This window comes from Triturus cristatus, chromosome 3_2 (genome assembly GCF_964204655.1).
Source record: "Triturus cristatus chromosome 3_2, aTriCri1.1, whole genome shotgun sequence".
Taxonomy (NCBI): domain Eukaryota; kingdom Metazoa; phylum Chordata; class Amphibia; order Caudata; family Salamandridae; genus Triturus; species Triturus cristatus.
The window spans coordinates 744,236,116-744,258,621 of record NC_140584.1 but is presented as its reverse complement, the minus strand read 5'-3'; the positions used below and the strand labels follow the sequence as shown (position 1 = coordinate 744,258,621).

Here is a 22,506-nt window from a genome sequence, read left to right as displayed (position 1 = left end):
TTATAGTGCATTTTCCCGCATGACGTGTGGGAATTGCAGACCTGTGGCTGGTTTTTAGTGTCGCGCTTGGCCTCATTGCAGCTTTTTTTGCGTTCGTGTTTTGCATTTTTGCGGCGGCGCTTTGACTTTGTCGCGGACACTTGACGCGGTATCGTGGGCCTATCGCATGGTAACGCCGGCTTGGGAATACCCCGTTACCACGGTGTTATTTTCCCACGATAGACTGCGATGTGAAGAGTTGCTTTAAGCTAAATTTGTAATGGTTATCACACGTTCTTGAAAATATCCCCCTAAATGTTTTCAGATCCAGTCAGACGCCTGGAGAATATTCAAAAAGTGATGAAGCTATGGTTAGATCAAGTAAGGTAAGTAACATGCTCAATAGTTTTTGAGGTCGTATTTTGGACCATGAGAGAGCTATGAGACAGCTAGGGCCTTCTGGTTTACTTTTCCTATCATTATTTGTGTGTAGCATAGTTTGTTTGTGTATATTAAAGTCAAATCCTTTTATGAAGTAAAGTGATCACTGGAAAATCAGTTATTAAGACTTATGAAAGTTTCATACTGTATTCCTAAACTTTAGACGTCACCATCTCCTCCAGTGAGCTTTCGACTGCTATATCTCACTGTCCTCAGAGAGTTGAGTGCTAAAAAGGAGTACTTGCTTGTTGGTAAACAACACCAATTGTTACTATTGAAGCCCAGTAACATATGAATGCTGTATCCTGGTTCATTTTTCTGGCTCCTGAGAACAGCATCCTTGAGGATTAAGCTATACTCTGCTTCCTTTGTCGGAATCACTTCTGTATGTAGGGTTTGTGAAATTCAAGCTGTATGAGCCCATGGACTCTAGACAGTATTATAAGCTAGTCATGAGAAAGCATTCAGGTTTCCTTCCCAACAAAGTTCCATAATAATCAGATCATTTCAATGCCAAACTTTTTTCATGAACCATTCATCGCTGGTAGAATGGTGCTTGCATCCACTAAGATTGCAAGAATGTTGAACTTTTACCAACGCAAAATGAAAGAGCTTCATTGTCATCTAGGGGCCTGTTCAAATGGATTCAGCTTCACGGAAGCAGTACATTTATAGGCTTGTACATCACTCGATGTTATCAGAGAGCTAGCAAGTCCTTATCTGGTAGATCAAAAGCTTATTCTAGTAGCTATAAAGAAGATGTAACTACAACTTTGTTGACTGGCATTCTAAGGACCTGAAATTAATAAACAGAATATCCATGGGCCAGGTGAGAAAGAGGTGCTAGAAAGTAACAAAGTAAGTTTATGGCAATCTAAATACTCCTACTCAAGAAAAGAAAACAAAGGGTTGATCTTTTTTAAATCTGCTGTTGCAATGATTCACACAAGTTCTGTTCCCACATAAACCTGATGGCAGTGAAATGGCTTTCAGTTATAATATATTTATTTCACATTTCAGTATAGCACAACTACAGTACTTTGGATCTTCATGCATCAAAGTGAAAGAAACCAAACAGCTATAAACTTGAGCATCAGGGCCGGACTGGGGACCACAACCGGCCCTGGCAAAGGACTGCCCAACCCCCCCACCCCGTCTGTCGGGGGTGCCGCCAAACTCTTTGCCAGGGCCGGTTTTCGGCCGATTTTGTTACAATCGTAATTTTTTTACGATTTTGTTGCCAGGGCCGTGTTTTTGGCCGATTTTGTTACAAGGCCGATTTTGCAGCTATGCTGCAAAAACGGCCCTGTAACAATAACGGCCCCCAGGAGCCCAAAACCGGCCCCCACCCGTGCGGCGCACCGGGGGATTGCCCGGTGCCCGCTACGGCCAGTCCGGCCCTGTTGAGCATTCAAGAGAGGTTGGCAGCTTTGAGAACCGAAGTTTGGAAAAGAGATCAGTGAATAGTAAGGAGTAACAAATCTGTTTGCAGGAGAGAGGGATTTTGGAAACAAGAGGGGAGTTTGAAGATAATCAGGTGGGGACAGTAACAGAGTTGAATATACAAAGATAGAAAATGAGAGAGGGAAAGGAATAAGGTAAGAAAAGTGGAAAAGAGCATGGAGAATATGGATAGAGGGTGTGACTAAGTTAGTAGGTAAGAAATCTGGTGACAAGGAGAGGGACAGAGTGAAAAAAGAGAGACATGTAATGAGGGGTAAGATTGGAAAGAGTTAACCAAAGGAAAAGGATAGAATTAGAATAGAAGTTATGGCTCAAGATATAGTCCAAACAAGTACGTATTTTATGTGGAATTTTAGGAGGTCATCTTGCTGCCAGATGTCTTCAGGTAGTAAATTCCAAAGAGATGCGACTGCACCTCAGATGGACTGGGTGAGACCTGAGTGTCCGATCTGAACCTTTTTATTTAGAGTCTGAGAACTTCTTTGTTTCTGAGACTTTCAGTTCTCTTTGACATTTTTAATGCAGATGACCGGTAGGTTGGATTTTGCTGGTAGTTGGCAGTAAACCAGACGCAGGCAAGCTTGCATTGAATTTTGCTTTGGGTAGGGAGCCAGCGTAAATCACAATAGATCAAGCTGACGTGGCTGACATTTTTAGCGCCGGGAACAAGACTGGCACCAGAATTAACAGGGCTTTGGCGGGCACCAAGATGGACTTCTGAGTGTTTTTCAGAATGGATATACCATAAACTAATCGTGCAATGGCAAGAGTCTAGCTGACAAGGTAAAAGACTTTAGGTTGAAGCAGAGATTTTAATTTCTACATGGAAGAGAGAATTGGTCTTCATTGTGTGTTTGATATGTGAGGGCATGGAGAGGCGAGGATCTAATCATACACCCAGCGACATGACTTCAGAGGCAAGCGTAAGAGCCAAGTCAACAGAATGGAGTTCAGATAACAAGCTGTGATCAATTTTGGATTCGTTTTGGTTGTGAAAATGATTAATTTGGTCTTGTCAGGGTTTAGGCAAAGTAAAGGGTTTATAACATATAAACACACACCACTAGGAGTACCCAAAGTAGGGAACTAGAGGCTATGGAGTCTCAGGGTGAGCTGGCCTCCGGTCTAGTATATGCACACAAAATGAGCTACCCAAGAAATATTTCCAAAAAAGTTAATATATCCCTCTCAGCACTACTCAGTAGGAGTGCTTGACATACACAAAAATGTAACGGATTGTCCTCACACAACACCAGGTGTCATGCTTCATCATAGGGCAACCCACACTATCCAAAAACCCGGTTTGATGGAGAGCAGGCCTACACCTGGAGACAGGGAGGTACTTCTAATTTAGAATGGACCCGTGTTGTAAGTTTATTAAAAACCAATGTGACATCCTAATTCTATTTATTCACTAGACATGACATTTGGTATTAAAAAGAGAATGTGGGGATAACGGGAACTAGTACCCCATCACCACTATTCCCTTCAACATGTTTCTGCCTTGTGGCTCAACTGAGTCCACGGCATTCTTTAGGACGGGCAAATGGGCTCGTAATTAGACAATCTTGTATTCAGAATTGCCTCGTTGTTAGGGTGACCTATGTCTACCTCTTACATGACCTGATTACTAGATACCTGTGAATACATAAATAACTTTCTTAAATACTATTTTATAAAAAGGGGGATACATTTATAACGCATTTATGATGTATAAGCATGCATCATACGCATGCTTATGTGATGTGACACTTCACCCATGAGGCAATGGTAAAAAAGCATTTCTCTACTAAATTGTGAGACCAGCTCACAACCTCACTCCAGCCGTGGGTCTTCCCCGCCCCCTTAATGACTTTGGTTTTGAACAGTCTGACAATTCTAGTTTAAGTGAAAAATCAAAGAAGGCTGCAATGGGCGATATGGAAAGAGAGAGAGAGAAGTAGTTGAGTTAGTCTGGATCTAGTCGCGTATTCTTTCATTATATTATTAAAGGAATTCACAGCGACAACCAGAATAATTCACAATATTACATACAATTTGTCCAGGTACTGCAGGGCTGTTGGCTTAACTGCCACAATTTCGTAAAATCGAAAAATGTTGACAGTTTTCAGCGTTTTATGTAGAGTATAAATTGAAAAATATTAGTAAGAGTATTTAGATTAAATAATAACCTTATGCTTACTTTCCATTAAAGTTCCTCACAGTCGGAAGAAGTGCAGTGTCGATCTGAACAAGAACAATTAGCTTCCTTTTGCGTTCTCTTTGTGAACAACGGAACCTGAGTTGAACCTGTTTTTCTGCTGCTGAACATCGCAAATAAAATAGCGACCCCTGGTGATGCTTTACTGTTTCCTGCTTGAATGTGAAGAAGGGCGCTGCGGCTGAAGGTAAACAGAAGTTAGAGAGAGAATGGAAGAACCGAAAGTCCTTTCTGAGATGCACGGCGATTGGTGGTCCAACACCTGTGTCATCATTGTCCAAAGAGCTCGACTGATATTCGACTGCAGGGGTGTCTTCTATTTCCCAGACCTTAGTTTACGCTGATCCACACTATCATTCGCACCTCCCACAGTCCAAAGGTGGATTTTTAAAATCAACCCTCGTGGACCACAATACCTTTTACATACTTGGAAATGCTTCTTTCTATTCTGCACCACTGGTGCCCAGAGGTGTGGAGTCACACAAGCAATGGTTTCTCAGATACGACTTCACAACAGCGGGGCTCCACCATTCTAGAAAGGAGACTATTGGCTCAGATGGGGACATCACTTTGCATGGGCGACAGCTGCCTAGCATAGGAGCTGTATTGTGTCTAATTAGAACAGTGTCTTTCCTTTTACCCTGCATCTGGTTCACTCTATTTCTATCTGCGCTAGACACTCATTGAATGGTTTGGAACTCTTCTCTCAGCATATTGCCAAGGCTTGGACAGCGTACCTGTTCTGCAGCTTTTGATTCCCTCGACCTGCAAGTTCCATGACAAAGAATGCACGAGGTGGCAGGAGTGAAGGCAGCAGGGGTCTGCTGCAATGGTCATCCTAAGGGTCTGTTTTCAGCTCAGTGGGTCAAACTGACTTCTAGAGTCTTCCCTGTTTCTAAAATATCTTTTATTCCACTACACCGTTGGCTCCACAGCTGGCAATCAGATGTGGAGTCAATCATGCATGTCAAATACTAGTAAGAATCCTAGTGTGAAAAAGCGCCCTTTGCACTGATCTGTGTGTAACTAAAAACATTACAATTTTGGAACAACTCAGCTTTTCATGCTTCCACTAACAGCAACATGAGTACCACTGACTATGCATATAGCAAAAGGTGTCACAACAGTGTACCCCAAACGTTTACAATGGAATATGTTATTCATTAGGTCTCGCCTGGCTATCGCGTAAGCTATCGCGTAAGCGATCGCACAGCGAGACTTATGTAGGGGCTTCCGAAAATGCTCCCAAAGGCTTCCCAGGCGGATCGGGTGGCGGTTACGCGCATAACCACGCGCATTCCATTTGCCACCAGCCGCCGCACGCATTCAGAGAGATTTAGTAAGGGGCACAAGACCATAGGAATGCAGTTTATGGCCAGTGCATGTGAGGCATTCAAGCGCGAAGCTGGCATCTGGCATCGGACTTGAAAGCAGCAGACTGCTTTCGCCAGAACTTTCGTTATAACTCACACCCCATATGCTCGTTCCCTCCCACCCTTCCTTTGATGTCCGCTTTTCTTGTTGTTTACAAACCACACCACACACTGCTGCACACCACACACTTCTGCACACCACACACTGCTGCACGCCTCGCACTGCTACACGAAACACTGCTACACGCCTCACACTGCTGCACGCCTCACACTGCTGCACGCCACACACTGCTGCATGCCACACACTGCTGCACGCCACACACTGCTGCACGCCGCACACTGCTGCACGCCGCACACTGCTGCATGCTGCACACTGCTGCATGCCGCTGCACGCCACACACTGCTGCACGCCACACACTGCTGCACGCCACACACTGCTGCACGCAGCACACTGCTACACGAAACACTGCTGCACGCCACACACTGCTGCACGGCACACACTGCTGCATGCCGCACACTGCTTCACGCCACACACTGCTGCATTACTCACTGCTGCACGCAGCACAACACTGCTGCACGCAGCACACTGATGCACGCAGCACACTGCTGCACGCCGCACACTGCTTTATGCCACACACTGCTGCACGCCACACACTGCTGCATGCCACACACTGCTGCACGTTGCACACTGCTGCACGCCTCGCACTGCTACACGAAACACTGCTGCACGCCTCACACTGCTGCACACCACACACTGCTGCACGCCACACACTGCTGCACGCCTCACACTGCTGCACACTGCTGCACACCGCACACTGCTGCACGCTGCACACTGCTGCATGCCGCTGCACACCACACACTGCTGCACGCCACACACTGCTGCACGCAGCACACTGCTACACGAAACACTGCTGCACGTCACACACTGCTGCACGGCACACACTGCTGCATGCCGCACACTGCTGCACGCCACACACTGCTGCATTACTCACTGCTGCACGCAGCACGACACTGCTGCACGCAGCACACTGATGCACGCAGCACACTGCTGCACGCCGCACACTGCTTTATGCCACTCACTGCTTCACGCCACACACTGCTGCATGCTGCACACTGCTGCACGCCTCACACTGCTGCACGCCTCACACTGCTGCACAGCACACACTGCTGCATGCCGCACTCTGCTGCACGCCACACACTGCTGCATTACTCACTGCTGCATGCTGCACGACACTGCTGCATGCAGCACACTGCTGCACACCGCACACTGCTGCACGCCGCACACTGCTTTATGCCACACACTGCTGCACGCACACACTGCTGCATGCCGCACAATGCTACACGAAACACTGCTGCACGCCACACACTGCTGCACAGCACACACTGCTGCACGCCACACACTGCTGCACACCGCACACTGCTGCACGCCACACACTGCTGCATTACTCACTGATGCATGCTGCACGACACTGCTGCACACAGCACACTGCTGCACGTAGCACACTGCTGCACGCCGCACAATGCTGCACGCCGCACACTGCTGCATGTCGCACACTGCTGCACGCCTCACACTGCTGCACGCCTCACACTGCTGCACGCCGCACACTGCTGCACGCCGCACACTGCTGCACGCCGCACACTGCTGCACGCCACACACTGCTGCATGCCGCTGCACGCCACACACTGCTGCATGCCGCATGCCGCTGCACGCCACACACTGCTGCATGCCACACACTGCTGCACGCCACACACTGCTGCACGCTGCTGCATTACTCACTGCTGCAGCTGCACGACACTGCTGCACGCCGCACACTGCTGCACGCCGCACACTGCTGCATGCCGCTGCACGCCGCACACTGCTGCACGCCGCTGCACACCACACAGTGGGCATGCCTCACACTGCTGCACGCCACACACTGCTGCACACCTCACACTGCTGCACGCCACACACTGCTGCACGCCACACACTGCTGCATGCCACACACTACTGCACGCCGCACACTGCTGCACGCCGCACACTGCTGCACTCCGCACACTACCGCACGCCGCACACTGCTGCATTACACACTGCTGCACGCCTAACACTGCTACACGAAACACTGCTGCACGCCTCACACTGCTGCACGCCACACACTGCTGCACGCCGCACACTGCTGCACGCCGCACACTGCTGCACGCCGCACACTGCTGCACGCCACACACTGCTGCACGCCACACACTGCTGCACGCTGCACACTGCTGCATGCCGCACACTGCACACTGCTACACGCCACACACTGCTGCATGCCGCTGCACGCCACACACTGCTGCATGCCACACACTGCTGCACGCAACACACTGCTGCACGCCACACACTGTTGCACGCCGCACACTGCTGCACGAAACACACTGCTGCATGGCGCACACTGCTGCACGGCGCACACTGCTGCACTCCACACACTGCTTTTATGCGAGTTTATGCTACTGACATTGTAAATGACAATGCCTTTTATTTGTTTTAAAACCAAAACATAAATAAAAGGCATTGTAATTTTACAATGCCAATAGCTCAAACTCTTATAAATGCGAGACCTATTGCATTGCAAATGCTTGTTTTTAATATGAGATGAGATACAAATGTAGTTGAAATTATCCCCAAGGCAAAAACTGCCACGTTATTTTGCTCTTTCTGGATTGGAGAATGGAACAACCGAAAGTCCTTTCTGAGATGCATGGCGATTGGTGGTCCAACACCTGTGTCATCATTGTCCAAAGAGCTCGACTGATATTCGACTGCAGGGGTGTCTTCTATTTCTCAGACCTTAATTTACGCTGATCCACACTATCATTCGCACCTCCCACAGTCCAAAGGTGGATTTTTAAAATCAACCCTCGTGGACCACAATACCTTTTACATACTTGGAAATGCTACTTTCTATTCTGCACCACTGGTGCCCAGAGGTGTGGAGTCACACAAGCAATGGTTTCTCAGATACGACTTCACAACAGCGGGGCTCCACCATTCTAGAAAGGAGACTATTGGCTCAGATGGGGACATCACTTTGCATGGGCGACAGCTGCCTAGCATAGGAGCTGTATTGTGTCTAATTAGAACAGTGTCTTTCCTTTTACCCTGCATCTGGTTCACTCTATTTCTATCTGCGCTAGACACTCATTGAATGGTTTGGAACTCTTCTCTCAGCATATTGCCAAAGGCTTGGACAGCGTGCCTGTTCTGCAGCTTTTGATGCCCTCGACCTGCAAGTTCCATGACAAAGAATGCACGAGGTGGCAGGAGTGAAGGCAGCAGGGGTCTGCTGCAATGGTCATCCTAAGGGTCTGTTTTCAGCTCAGTGGGTCAAACTGACTTCTAGAGTCTTCCCTGTTTCTAAAATATCTTTTATTCCACTACACCGTTGGCTCCACAGCTGGCAATCAGATGTGGAGTCAATCATGCATGTCAAATACTAGTAAGAATCCTAGTGTGAAAAAGCGCCCTTTGCACTGATCTGTGTGTAACTAAAAACATTACAATTTTGGACCAACTCAGCTTTTCATGCTTCCACTAACAGCAACATGAGTAACACGGACTATGCATATAGCAAAAGGTGTCACAACAGTGTACCCCAAACGTTTACAATGGAATATGTTATTCATTAGGTCTCGCCTGGCTATCGCGTGAGCGATCGCTCAGCGAGACTTATGTAGGGGCTTCCGAAAATGCTCCCAAAGGCTTCCCAGGCGGATCGGGTGGCGGTTACGCGCATAACCACGCGCATTCCATTTGCCACCAGCTACATCCTGCGCGTGCGCCGCCTCACGCATTCAGAGAGATTTAGTAAGGGGCACAAGACCATAGGAATGCAGTTTATGGCCAGTGCATGTGAGGCATTCAAGCGCAAAGCTGGCATCTGGCATCGGACTTGAAAGCAGCAGATTGCTTTCGCCAGAACTTGCGTTATAACTCACACCCCATATGCTCGTTCCCTCCCACCCTTCCTTTGATGTCCGCTTTTCTTGTTGTTTACAAACCACGCCACACACTGCTGCACGCCACACACTGCTGCACGCCACACACTGCTGCACGCCACACACTACCGCACGCCACACACTGCTGCACACACTGCTGCATTACACACTGCTGCATTACACACTGCTGCACGCCTCGCACTGCTACACGAAACACTGCTGCACGCCTCACACTGCTGCACGCCTCACACTGCTGCATGCCTCACACTGCTGCACGCCACACACTGCTGCACACCTCACACTGCTGCACGCCTCACGCTGCTGCATGCCTCACGCTGCTGCATGCCTCACACTGCTGCATGCCTCACACTGCTGCACGCCTCACACTGCTGCACGCCGCACACTGCTGCACGCCGCACACTGCTGCATGCCGCTGCACGCCACACACTGCTGCACGCCACACACTGCTGCACGCCACATACTGCTGCACGCAGCACACTGCTACACGAAACACTGCTGCACGTCACACACTGCTGCACGGCACACACTGCTGCATGCCGCACACTGCTGCACGCCACACACTGCTGCACACTGCTGCATTACTCACTGCTGCATGCTGCACAACACTGCTGCATGCAGCACACTGATGCACGCAGCACACTGCTGCACGCCGCACACTGCTGCACGCCGCACACTGCTGCACGCCACACACTGCTGCATGCCGCACAATGCTACACGAAACACTGCTGCATGCCACACACTGCTGCACAGCACACACTGCTGCACGCCGCACACTGCTGCATGCCACACACTGCTGCACACTGCTGCATTACTCACTGATGCATGCTGCACGACACTGCTGCACACAGCACACTGCTGCACGCAGCACACTGCTGCACGCCGCACACTGCTGCACGCCTCACACTGCTGCACGCTGCACACTGCTGCACGCCGCACACTGCTGCATGCCACACACTGCTGCACACCGCACACTGCTGCACACCGCACACTGCTACACGCCACACACTGCTGCATGCCGCTGCACGCCACACACTGCTGCACGCCACACACTGCTGCACGCCACACACTGCTGCACACCACACACTGCTGCACACTGCTGCATTACTCACTGCTGCATGCTGCACGACACTGCTGCACGCCGCACACTGCTGCACGCCGCACACTGCTGCACACCGCTGCACGCCACACAGTGCTGCATGCCTCACACTGCTGCACGCCACACACTTCTGCACGCCACACACTGCTGCACGCCACACACTGCTGCACGCCTCACACTGCTGCACGCCTCACACTGCTGCACGCCGCACACTACCGCACGCCGCACACTGCTGCATTACACACTGCTGCATTACACACTGCTGCACGCCGCACACTGCTGCACGCCTCACACTGCTACACGAAACACTGCTGCACGCCTCACACTGCTGCACGCCTCACACTGCTGCATGCCTCACACTGCTGCACACCTCATACTGCTGCACCCTGCACACTGCTGCACCCTGCACACTGCTGCACGCCGCACACTGCTGCACGCCGCACACTGCTGCACGCCGCACACTGCTGCACGCCGCACACTACTGCACACCGCACACTGCTGCATGCCGCTGCACGCCACACACTGCTGCATGCCACACACTGCTGCACGCAACACACTGCTGCACGAAACACTGCTGCACGCCGCACACTGCTGCACGGCGCACACTGCTGCACTCCACACACTGCTTTTATGCGAGTTTATGCTACTGACATTGTAAATGACAATGCCTTTTATTTGTTTTAAAACCAAAACATAAATAAAAGGCATTGTAATTTTACAATGCCAATAGCTCAAACTCTTATAAATGCGAGACCTATTGCATTGCAAATGCTTGTTTTTAATATGAGATGAGATACAAATGTAGTTGAAATTATCCCCAAGGCAAAAAATGCCACGTTATTTTGCTCTTTCTGGATTGTATAGTGTCTTTGTTGACTCCGACAGTTTATGCCAATAAGCTGTAGCAGCTGTTTTGCAGATGCATAGCCTGGGATTCACATAATTACTGGTTTTGTGACTGCTGCAACCCCTCCTTTGGACCTGAAGCACCTTCTCCTCAACAAATACTTTAACACGCACACCAAAAGAACTGTGGTCCTATAGCTCACGCTCTTTCTCACTAGACTTCTTGTGATGGTCGGTTCATTGTTTCAGCTGTCTACTATATCATTTACCTCTCAATAAGAGAGAGGGGCCCTTTAGTACCTCTTTGGTACTACGTCATTTACTCCATGAACTCATGCTGTTCTAATTGTCCGCATATTGTAACCATCTTAACTGCCTAACTATTCTCTTTGTCTCTATATATGTATGTACTTGAATCTAAGGCGCTCGCATTATATGTAAATCATATTATATGTAAAGCGCTCCGATACCTTCGGGTCTAGCAAGCACTATATTAAACCTATAAATAAGTAAATAAATCAATACTGTTGCAATGTACAGAAGGTACTCTGCTTGTCAGAATTGTGTTTCTGACTCGCAAAGTACACTTTCCGACTCAATGTATTAGTGAAGGGTGTCAAAGGGGCATCTCACTCTTCCTTCTGCTTCATAATGCAGTGTATCCATAAGGAGCCAAAGCAAAGCAGTGACTAGTTACTGACCTGTCAAAGCACGTGGCGCTGTCTGTGACAGACCACTCCAGCTCTGTGAATTAGGCAGAAGTCCACTACTGAGTTCCCCCACCACTCCATTCGCAGAATGAAAAAGAGAAGAGGCAGGGATGAGACTTTGCTGTGTCTTGTAGGCCTCTGTCCCTGTATTCACAGTCAATCACCAAGACTCGAAAAGGAATCCTGCCTCATGCATATTGATGAGACAGGACTTTTTCGCGATTCCTTACAAGTTATGGCTTTCCACTGTCACTGATTTGTACATCAAATGCAGCTCAAAACGAAAGTAAGGTCTCAGAGCATTCTCTGTGAAAAAACTGTAAGTACTTTGTGATCTGACTTATGTACATCGAGTGCTCTTACTATTTTGAATCATTTCAAGTGTACTTAATTTATTTGTGGTCATCCTCAAAAAGGATAGACAAACTTAAAAAATACATTTACAAAATTACAAATACAAAACAATATTCTTTCCTACAACAATATGCTATTAATTTAAATTATCCCGACTACCACGTTAAGAGCTCCCTTAGCAACAACACTCTACCAATCTGCGGAAAAAACAGTTTTTCTAAAATACGTTTTAGTTTTATTTTATGAGCCAGGGAGCATGGATTCGGGGTCACAATGCGCTTGGAGCATTAGACCAAGCTGTTGTCTCCTCAGGATGGTATAATACTTTAAAGGGCAGTTTAACTCTTGGTTTCTTTGTTGGGTTGGATGTTAGTTCTGGTTTGCCTGTAGGAAGTGATGAGCAAATAAGTAAAGTGATTCCAGTTGCAGGGGCTACTCCTCCATTAGGGCGGTGGAGCGCCGCCCCACTGCTTTCTCGCAGTGGGAGAAGTAGAAAATAAAATGGTATTTTAAATACCATTTTATTTTCTGCTTCTCACGCTGCGAAAAAGCAGAAGGCAGGGATATGCCTGATTGGGGGCTGGCGGGAGGATATGCCTGGTTGGGAGCGGGCGGGTGCGCACGGGTTAGGGAGGAGTGGCTTGGACCACTCTGAGCACCCTGACTTTTGGTCGGCCCTGGGGCCTACCAAAGCAGTCATGCACACTCTACATTTGCTGCATGGCATCCCTTCAGGTGCCCAGCTGGGTGCTGTCCGTGACTCCGCACCAATCAGGTATGCCTGATTGGGGGCATGTGGGAGGATATGCCTGGCTGGGGGTGGGCGGATGGGAGAGGGGTGGCACCACTCTGAGTACCCTGACTGGTCGGCCCTGGGGCCGACCAAAGCAGTCATGCGCACTCTACATTTTCTCTATGTAGGCTGCATGCAGCCTACATAGAGAAAATGACCTCTCTACAGGTGCCCAGCTGGGCGCTGTCCGGGACTCCACACCAATCCCAACGCTGCCATTGCAGCGTTGTGATTGGCTTACAGGAGGGGCGGAACATGCCTGTTCCTGTTCAGGAGCAGGAAAACACGGACCTGGCCCAGGAGCAGAGGCGGCGCGGGACCGGTCAGGTAAGTTTTATTTTTATTTTACCCTCCACCTCGCGGTAACACCCACGCGATAAACCCGCCCCTACCTGCGAGAATTGTGAGCCGCGACTATCCAGTTGTGGTTCCAATAGTAAGCACAACTGCATGTGAAAATATTATGTTGCTTGACAACATCAGTGACCATTTAAAAAAGAAAAAAGACAGGATGCCTGGGCGTTTTTACCTGTTGGAGTAGTTTTCTTTCCGCAGTTAGCAAGGGAGCTATGATTCAACAGCAATAAAAGACATTACAGTGCTTACCAGGATTTCAGCTGCAAATAATGTTGAAAGGTAAGTATGCTAAAAGCATTAACCATTAAATATATTGCCTTTGATAGCATTAAATGTAATTATAGTTATAATGCTTTACTAGGGATTTATTGTGCTAGACGGTGCATATATTGAGACTTACCGAAAGTCAGAGAACGTCAGATGAAACAATCAATCAATCAATCATAAAATTTGTAAAGCGCACTACTTACCCGTGAGGATCTCATGGCGATGGGGGGTGGGGAATGCTGCTACAGCTTTAAGAGCCAGGTCTTGAGGAGTCTTCTGAAGGTCAGCAGGTCTTGGTTCTGCCGTAGGTGGATGGGGAGGGTGTTCCAGGTCTTGGCAGCGAGGTGGGAGAACGATCTGCTGCCGGCGGTCGCTCTTCGGATGCGGGGGACTGTGGCGAGGTCGGCGGAGCGGAGCTGGCGGGTGGGGGTCTAGAAGTGGAGTCGTCTTTGAGGTACGCTGGTCCGGTGTTGTGGAGTGCCCCGTGTGCATGGGTGAGGAGCTTGAAGGTTATCCTCTTGTTGACAGGGAGCCAGTGCAGGTCTCTCAGGTGGGGTGTGATGTGGCTGCGGCGAGGGATGTCTAGGATCAGGCGTGCAGAGGCGTTCTGGATGCGTTGGAGGAGTTTCAGGAATTTGGCCGAGGCTTCTGCGTAGAGGGCGTTTCCGTAGTCCAGCCTGCTGCGGACGAGGGCCTGGATGACCGTTCTTCTCGTTTTGGTGGGGATCCACTTGTGGATCTTGCGGAGCATGCAGAGGGTGTTGAAGCAGGAGGAAGAGACGGCATTGACCTGCTTAGTCATGGAGATGGTGGAGTCGAGGATGATCCCTAGGTTGCGTGCGTGGTCGGTGGGTGTTGGAGCTGTTCCCAGTGCGGTCAGCCACCAGGAGTCGTCCCAGGCTGAGGGGGTGGATCCGAGGATGAGGACCTCTGTCTTGTCAGAGTTCAGCTTCAGTCGGCTGTTCCTCATCCATTCAGCTACGGCCTTCATTCCCTTGTGGAGGTTGGTTTTGGCGGTGTGGGTGTCCTTGGTGAAGGAGAGGATCAGCTGGGTGTCATCGGCGTAAGAGATGATGTTGAGGTTGTGTAGTCGGGCGACGTGGGCGAGCGGTGCCATGTAGATGCTAAACAGTGTTGGGCTGAGGGATGAGCCCTGGGGTACACCGCAGATGATCTCGGTGGCTTTGGAGCAGGGGGGGAGGCGGGCGCTCTGTGTTCTGCCAGAGAGGAAGGAGGTGGTCCAGTCCAGGGCTTTCTCTTGGATCCCGGCGTCGTGGAGGCGTGTGCGTAGTGTGCGGTGGCAGACATGTCCAGGAGGATGATGGGCCGCGGTTTCTCCGTTGTCTAGCAGGGCCCTGATGTCATCGGTGGAGCAGCTTTGGTGCTGTGGTTGCTGCGGAACCCGGACTGGGATGGGTCCAGGATGCTGTTCTCCTCGAGGTAGCGGGTCAGTTGTTTGTTGACGGTTTTCTCGATGACCTTCGCCGGGAACGGGAGCAGGGAGATGGGCCGGAAGTTCTTTCGGTCCTTGGGGTCCGCCTTGGGCTTCTTGAGTAAGGCGTTGATCTCAGCGTGCTTCCAGCTCTCCGGGAATGTTGCTGTCTCGAAGGAGATGTTGATGGCTTTCCGGAAATGGGGGGCGATGGCGGTGCTGGCTTTGTTGAAGATGTGGTGTGGGCATGGGTCTGACGGAGATCTGGAGTGGATAGTGTTCATGGTCTTGATGGTGTCATCGTCGTTTGTGTTGGTCCAGGAGAGCAGGCGGTTGGTGCGGATGGTGGTCGTGGGGGCGGAGGTCTCAGTGGTTGTCGGGGTGGTCGTGGCGTTGAAGCCGTAGTGGATGTCTGCGATCTTGCGATGGAAGAAGGTAGCCAGCGAGTCGCACAGGTCTTGCAAAGGTGGGATGTCGTTGGTGTTGGAGCTGGGGTTGGAGAGTTCCTTCATGATGTTGAAGAGCTCTTTGCTGTTGTGTGCGTTGTTGTCTAGGCGGTCTTTGAAGGAGGCCCTTTTGATGGATCTGATGAGGTGATGGTGTCTGCGGGTGGCGTTCTGTGGGCTGTGTAGCTGTCCGGTGTTCGTTCACGGAGCCAGTTCTTCTCTAGCTTTCGGCAGGTTTGCTTGGAGGCCTGGAGGTCTTCAGTGAACCTGCTGGCTTTCTTGCTGGTGTGGCTGTTGGAGGGTTTCTTGAACGTGGCGAGGGTGTTGGTGCAGTTGTCGATCCACTGTCTGAGGTTGCGGGCGGCGGTGTCTGGGTTGGTGTGGTCGGCGGGTGGGCCCTGGGCGAGGGTGGTGGTTAGCTGGTCTTCGGTGACTTTGCTCCAACAGCAGCGAGGCATCTGTTGGGTGTGGTGGTGCGTGGTGGTCTTCCAGAAGGTGAAGTGGATGCAGCGATGGTCAGTCCAGTGGAGTTCGGTGGTGTGGTTGAAGGAGACGTGGTAGCTTGCAGAGAAGATGGGGTCAAGCGTGTGGCCGACGGAGTGGGTGGGTGTTGTGACGAGTTGTCTGAGTCCGAGGTTGGCGAGATTGTCGATCAGGGTGGTGGAGTTGGTGTCGTTGTTGTTCTCGAGGTGGAAGTTCAGGTCTCCGAGGAGGATATAGTCTGTGGAGGCGAGGGCGTGTGTGCTGACGAAGTCGGCGATGGAGTCACTGAACTGTGGTCGGGGTCCGGGAGGTCTGTAGACGAGGGTTCCTCTGAGGGTGGTGTTGGGGTCGGTGTGGATCTAGAAGTGCAGGTGTTCGGCGTTGCGGAGGGTGTCGTCGGTGTTGGTCGAGACTCTGAGAGTGTTCCTGTGGACGATGGCGATACCTCCTCCTACTCCGTTGGTGCGGTCCCTGCGGGTGATCTTGTAGCCTTCCAGGATGGCTATGGCGATGTCGGGTGCCGAGGAGGGGTTCAGCCAGGTCTCCGTCAGGAAGGCGACGTCTGGGATGGTTGAGTCGAGTAGGTCCCAGAGTTGGACGGCGTGTTTGCGGGCGGAGCGGGTGTTGAGAAGGATGCAACTGAGGTAGTTGGGTTCTTTCCTGGTTGGTGGGTTGGCGGGCTGGATGCTGGTGAAGCTGCAGCTCCGGCATGAGAAGGGTCCTTGGGTGCGTTTTGGGGCGGCCAGGCAGCAGTTGCATGATCATCCGGCGTTGAGTGAGTGGAGGGTGATGGAGTCGTAGCGGTGTTGGGTGTCGTGGTGTTCGCAGGGGCCAGGGGTTCTGGCACTGAGCGCGGACCAGGCGCGGACGGGCGCAGACGGGCTTGCCTTAGGCACGCCTTCGGCGTGCCAGAGGCGCGCCCACTGCACGCGTCCGCAGCGAAGAAATGGTCCATGATACACAGATTGTGAGATTCTTATTACATGGTCATGCAGCGTCACTTGATAACCAACATATTTGCACAAGATCACAAAGATCTCTCAAAATTTATCAACTGATTTCTGTATCCTGGGGAAAGAAATATGCAGACTTTTTTCAAAGTGACCCACTGCATTGTTTAGGGCATGCATTGTTATTTTCTTTGTGGCGCTGTTTGACTTTAAGGAAGTCTATTTAGTTTATTATATTTTTAGATTTTTGTAGATTAGTCTATTTTTATAGCTTATTTTAATTTTGCATCATACAAATGTTACAATTTAAAGGAGAATATTCAGTTCAATACATTTTAATAATACCACTATATTATACCAACATACATTAGCACACATAGATTTATATTTTAAAAATGCATACACAGGTTCATTAAATGTACTCTAATTATCTTTTAAAGCATAACAAATGGCATAATATTTTTTTTTATCAGTAATGAATCTCCCTGAATGTCTGATAGCTTTTTATTATTATTATTACTGCTTTTTTGATTAATGATCTGTTCTTTCAAACTGAGGTTTGAAAACGGGTACAGTCTCAATTAACTGTGAGTATATATCAACCAAAAGACTATTACCGGAAGAGATGGAAAGTCTGTGTAATGATGGTGCATGTGGTGGTAGTAGGGCCTGCTAAATTGCAGCCATGTTTTGACCAAGAGTTGTCATTGTTTTCTTGCATGAATGTTGTTGTTGAAAAACAAAGAAACCTCTAATTATTTTTGTTATTTTTATAAAAGTTGAAAACCATTTATGCTCATTTATTTTTACACCCATATTCATATAACTTTGAGTTTGCATAGGAGTTGTGATAGGAATTGTGTTTGATTTATGTTTTCTTTAAGAGGTGCTCTTGCTGGTTTTCCAAGCAAAATTTGGCAACTTTGGCCAAGATTTACTAAGCCTTTCTGTGGCGCAAGGCGATGCTGATTAATGCAAACTTATTTGGTATTTACAAAGCCACACGAGGCCTAAATTGTGTGGCCTTGCATAGCCTTGCATAGCCTTGTAAAGAATTGTAAAGCAACTCTGCTGCTTGAGGCTGCCTTACATTACATTTCAACTTGGGAGGGGTTCCATGGGTGTAGCAAGGGGATTCTCATGCATTCCCCCATGGATTGGGTCTCATTCCCAGATTTACTAAAGCCAGTAAACCTGGGAATATGTCAGAATCTACAGCACACATAGGAAGAGGAAAATACCTATAGATTGTTTTGTGCAGGAAGGAAAACCTTCAAAAACAATCTTGTCTGTAATTCAGACGACCTTGCACTATGGAGCCTGCTTTCGGCCTAGACAGCACACAGTGCACTAGCGCAAGGAGAGAGTAGCAATACTCCATATCTGAGCAAAAATGGACCTTGTCTGCTCTCTCTCTAATTCATGCAACATAGCAACTTTACTTGCTGCCCTGCATTGCTTGAAAGAATAGTAAATATGTCCCTTTATTTCCAAAACTGCCTTCTGTCACACCCTGCCTGCACAAGTGCACGCAAGCACAATGCAATTCACTTTTCTTAAAAAAATAAAACCACAATAGCATTTATTTGATATCACCCTACACAACTAAACAAACTTAGTGTGTGCCACAACCTCCACCCCACCACCCACCCTCAGAAGAATCTTTCCATACTTGGGGGGAGTTTTCACACTATATATTTCATTAGTTTTGCATGATAGTTTAAGGTGACGTTGATGCTGCTGCTTAAAATCTCTCCTACAGAGTCATTTCCGGCATGGGTCCTGTCTATTCTCACGTAGGTTTTTGGACACTTCTATGGTCATTCCCTTCGTTTCTTAGCCACCGTCGCACTTCGTTGCTCTACGAGTCCTTGGAGTGAAGGTGCACACAAGCATTCTCAGTTTCAAGCAGTAATGCTGTGACTCTTTCTACTACCTAACTCACGAATGTCTAAAACCAGGCAGTGCTAAAGTTGTACACTATAAAGAGACTTTTATATTTTTTATTGTTTAACTTGTACATGGAAGTTGGATTTCCTGATGTGGAAATTACTTATAGGTTGCCTTTTTATTGTCTACTAGTCTAAACTGTATTTCACCATGTTATTTGGACCCTATCCCTGGGTCCTGGCCTTTAGGGAGGGGGCCGAGAGGCGCCCCTCCTGAGCCACCTCCTGAGCTGATTTCGGCCCCAAGGACCCCCTTCCCCAGGGCCCAGCCTTTATAAAAACAAAATAATATAATAGGAGGGGGGTCGCGCGTGCCCGGGGACCCCATCCCCTAGGGCCTGTACCCCTTTTTTTGTTTTTTTTCTTTAAAAAGGGAGGGGCTGCCCCTTTTTTTATATAGTATTGGAGGAGGGCCACGCTCCCCCCTCCCTCCCAGGCCAATTTTGGCCCCAGGGACCCGATCCCCCAGGGCCTGGCCTCTCTACTGGGAGCCCTGGTCTCACCCAGGGCACCCATGGGGACCACAGGGGAGCCTGAAAGCCCCTGAGGTCCCTGCCAGCTCCCCGTGTCCTGAGGGAGCCGACATTGCTTTTACACATAGGGATCTGCTAACTTGCTGCTCTGTGTGTGTAAAAGCAATTCTGCTCACTTTCAACAAGCGAGAGCTTTTTTAATGCTCTCGCTTGTTGAAAGCGGAGCAGAGTTTGCCTTGGCTTCGCGGGAGCAAGCAATAGCAAACTGCAATGTCCTGAGGGTGAGCATCCTGGGATATTGCTGGAGCCGGCCCTGGGGGATGGCGACTCCCAGGGCCATTACTGGCTCCAGGACAGGAGCCATGTGGCTCCCCCTCCATTGTGTGATGGAGCCCTGGGAGGGTGCAGTACGCCCCCGCATTTTCTCTAATAAAAGCCCCTAGGAGTTGGCAGCCTCCATACTAAATCTAAAAAAAAAGCCCCCGGGAGGTGCCGATCCCCGGGTGCGGGGGGTCTGTTCGGCCCCCCTGCAATAATTTACAATAAAACCCAGGGGAGGTGGGAGTCCCCAGGGCTGGGGGGTTTCGAGGAGCCACCCTTATTTAATAAGATGTAAGCCCCAGGGAGGTGGTGGTGCCCGGGACAGCGAGGGAGGCCATACTGCCCGCATTAATAAGTTAAAAAGGCCTGGAGAGGTGGTGGTCCCTGGGGCATAATAGGCCCCAGGAGGGGGGGCTGTGTGATTCCCCCCTCCTTTAATAAAACAATGCCCCCAGTAAACGGAGTGTGGGAGCCCATGCTTCACTTTTTAATTTTTCGGCTGGATCTGCGAATCCCGCTGAGTTTTTTTTAAAATGCCGTTTTGGGCACTTGAGGGGGGGGGCAAATGGGACCCCCTCATGAGGCCTAGGGATTCAGGGTGTTTCAACCCTGCCCCCTTTTATTTTTTCTTTTCATTTTTTGTGGGACTCGGTTCAACCGAATCCCAAGACGTCTGCCAATACTTCCTAGTTGAATTGAAGTGTTGGCAGCCAATTCATTTCCAGTAGGGTCTCAAGAGGCTGTTGGGCTCCCAGATATCTATATTTTTACACTTAAACATCTCTGAAACTACCGAACGAATTTACACCAAATTGCAAAAAGCACGCTTTCTGGACCAACATCTAGTTTTCTGCCAAATTCAATGTAATTCTGTACAGCGGTTGGGGCTGCAGTCGTGCTCAAAAAATGAAAACTCCCTATAGACATATCATGGGGAAAAAGTGTGTTAGGACCCCCCTTTTTTTCGGCTCCCGCTGGACGGATCACCCTGAAACTTTCAACACAAAAGCTTAACCAAAAAGGGGACTTTTTTGACAATGTCATGAAAATTCATCAAGCGGCACCCAAAGTTATTGGCAAAACAAAAAAAGCTTTTCCTATGGAAACTTTGGTACTAACTATACCTAGCTACTGGCGATCCAGGGTAATCCCTAGTATGAGCAGTACACCATCATACTTGATATATTTGCCCATTGTGGCTGAAATGCCTCTAAATACTGCCTTTCAAATTATTAAAGGACGGGACATGAGACAGGCATCTCTTGTGATGAATAGGTCTGGGTAACATACTTGAAATGGGGACTGGAACATTACAAGTCATTGTACTTTCTCCAGTATTCAAAAAAATATACACAGAATTTAGCCCAGTGGTGCAAAAACACAGCAAGTCTGAAGCCCAGTGTTAGCAAAGTATAATGCAGGGCTTGCCATAATTATAGTTGAACCTGGTTTGATATAGCTTCCTCTACCTGCTATAGAGACACATCCAACAAGATGACTTCGTAGAAGGATCCCTGGCTGATTCCTCTGCAATGTATAGGCAGGAGCAACAAATATTTGTGAGGATGTTAGGGTTAGGCCAGGAAACTAATCCTGGCAAATACCCATTATAACAAATACCCATTCAGATACTAGTATGTGCATACCAGGCTAACCCTTTTTGGCCAATTTAATTGCCCCAAATTACCTGCTCATTCACTTGAGGAATCATTCCCTTCACGCTGTTGCCAATTTTGTATGTGTCAACTGAACATTAATTAAGATCTCTCATGTTTTTCCTCATAGGAGGCTGCACTGGCATTCAATAGTGAACCCACAGAAAGTTGCAACCACCCTCCCAACGAGCCTGTCATACACTGCGTCTTCCACACACACTGTTATACAATGTCAAAAGAGAGCATTTTCTAATAGCCAGTCCTGAAAGGCCTTAAGCTTCACCTCTGTGAGTATCAGAGCTATATATGTTATAAGGAGTCAGACTTTATGGTTGGTCCAGCTATGCAGTAGGCATGACTTTTAAAAATCAAGTGGACCATGTTCTAGAACTACCGTTAGGGATGTGTGAGACGGGCCTCACGGCGTATGCCCTCCCGATCATCCCGCCAACCTGCAACCACCCCCAAGACACGGCATCTCCGACTCCGGCCGCCCCAGCCACACAGACCCGAGGGCCGGCCAGAGTCCCCGACAGACTCGACACTCTACCACGCATGCCCGACCGAGGGAGCGGGAACCCTCGAGCCAGACCAAGAGGCGCCAGCCCAGTCGCACCTCGGATCACCTTCCCCCGGGAGGGCTCGATCGGCCACCAGGCCCCTGGGGAGCAGGCACCTCGCCTGCCGAGCGTCTGGGGACCCTCCCAGACCCACCTGAAAAGACCAAAGAAACGAGCGGCAGGAAATCCCGCCGAACCCCCTCAGTCACCAAAGACCCCTCTCTGCGAGGACTCCGGACTTCAAAGGGCAGGGGGAGTATAACAGGGGGTGCCGGAGGGACGAATGGCAGAGAAGACCTGGAACCATCGAAGCCTGCTGACGCTGTCGCCGCTCCCGAATACCGAACCACCTAGGCCTGCTGAGTGACTCGCGGCCCCCAGCCATTGA

General features: G+C 49.5%; 1 protein-coding gene and 1 long non-coding RNA gene across 2 annotated transcripts in view; one reads left to right on the top strand and one right to left on the bottom strand.

Moving 5' to 3' along the window:
* LOC146858036 (uncharacterized) overlaps nucleotides 1-4,151 on the bottom strand; it is a 30,427-nt gene extending 26,276 nt beyond the window's left edge. Inside the window, exon 1 of the long non-coding RNA XR_014979643.1 lies at nucleotides 4,067-4,151. This is a non-coding gene — a long non-coding RNA (uncharacterized LOC146858036). The remainder of the gene's footprint in view (nucleotides 1-4,066) is intronic.
* ANKAR (ankyrin and armadillo repeat containing) overlaps nucleotides 1-22,506 on the top strand; it is a 1,190,398-nt gene that overhangs the window by 1,151,767 nt on the left and 16,125 nt on the right. The window lies entirely within an intron of this gene.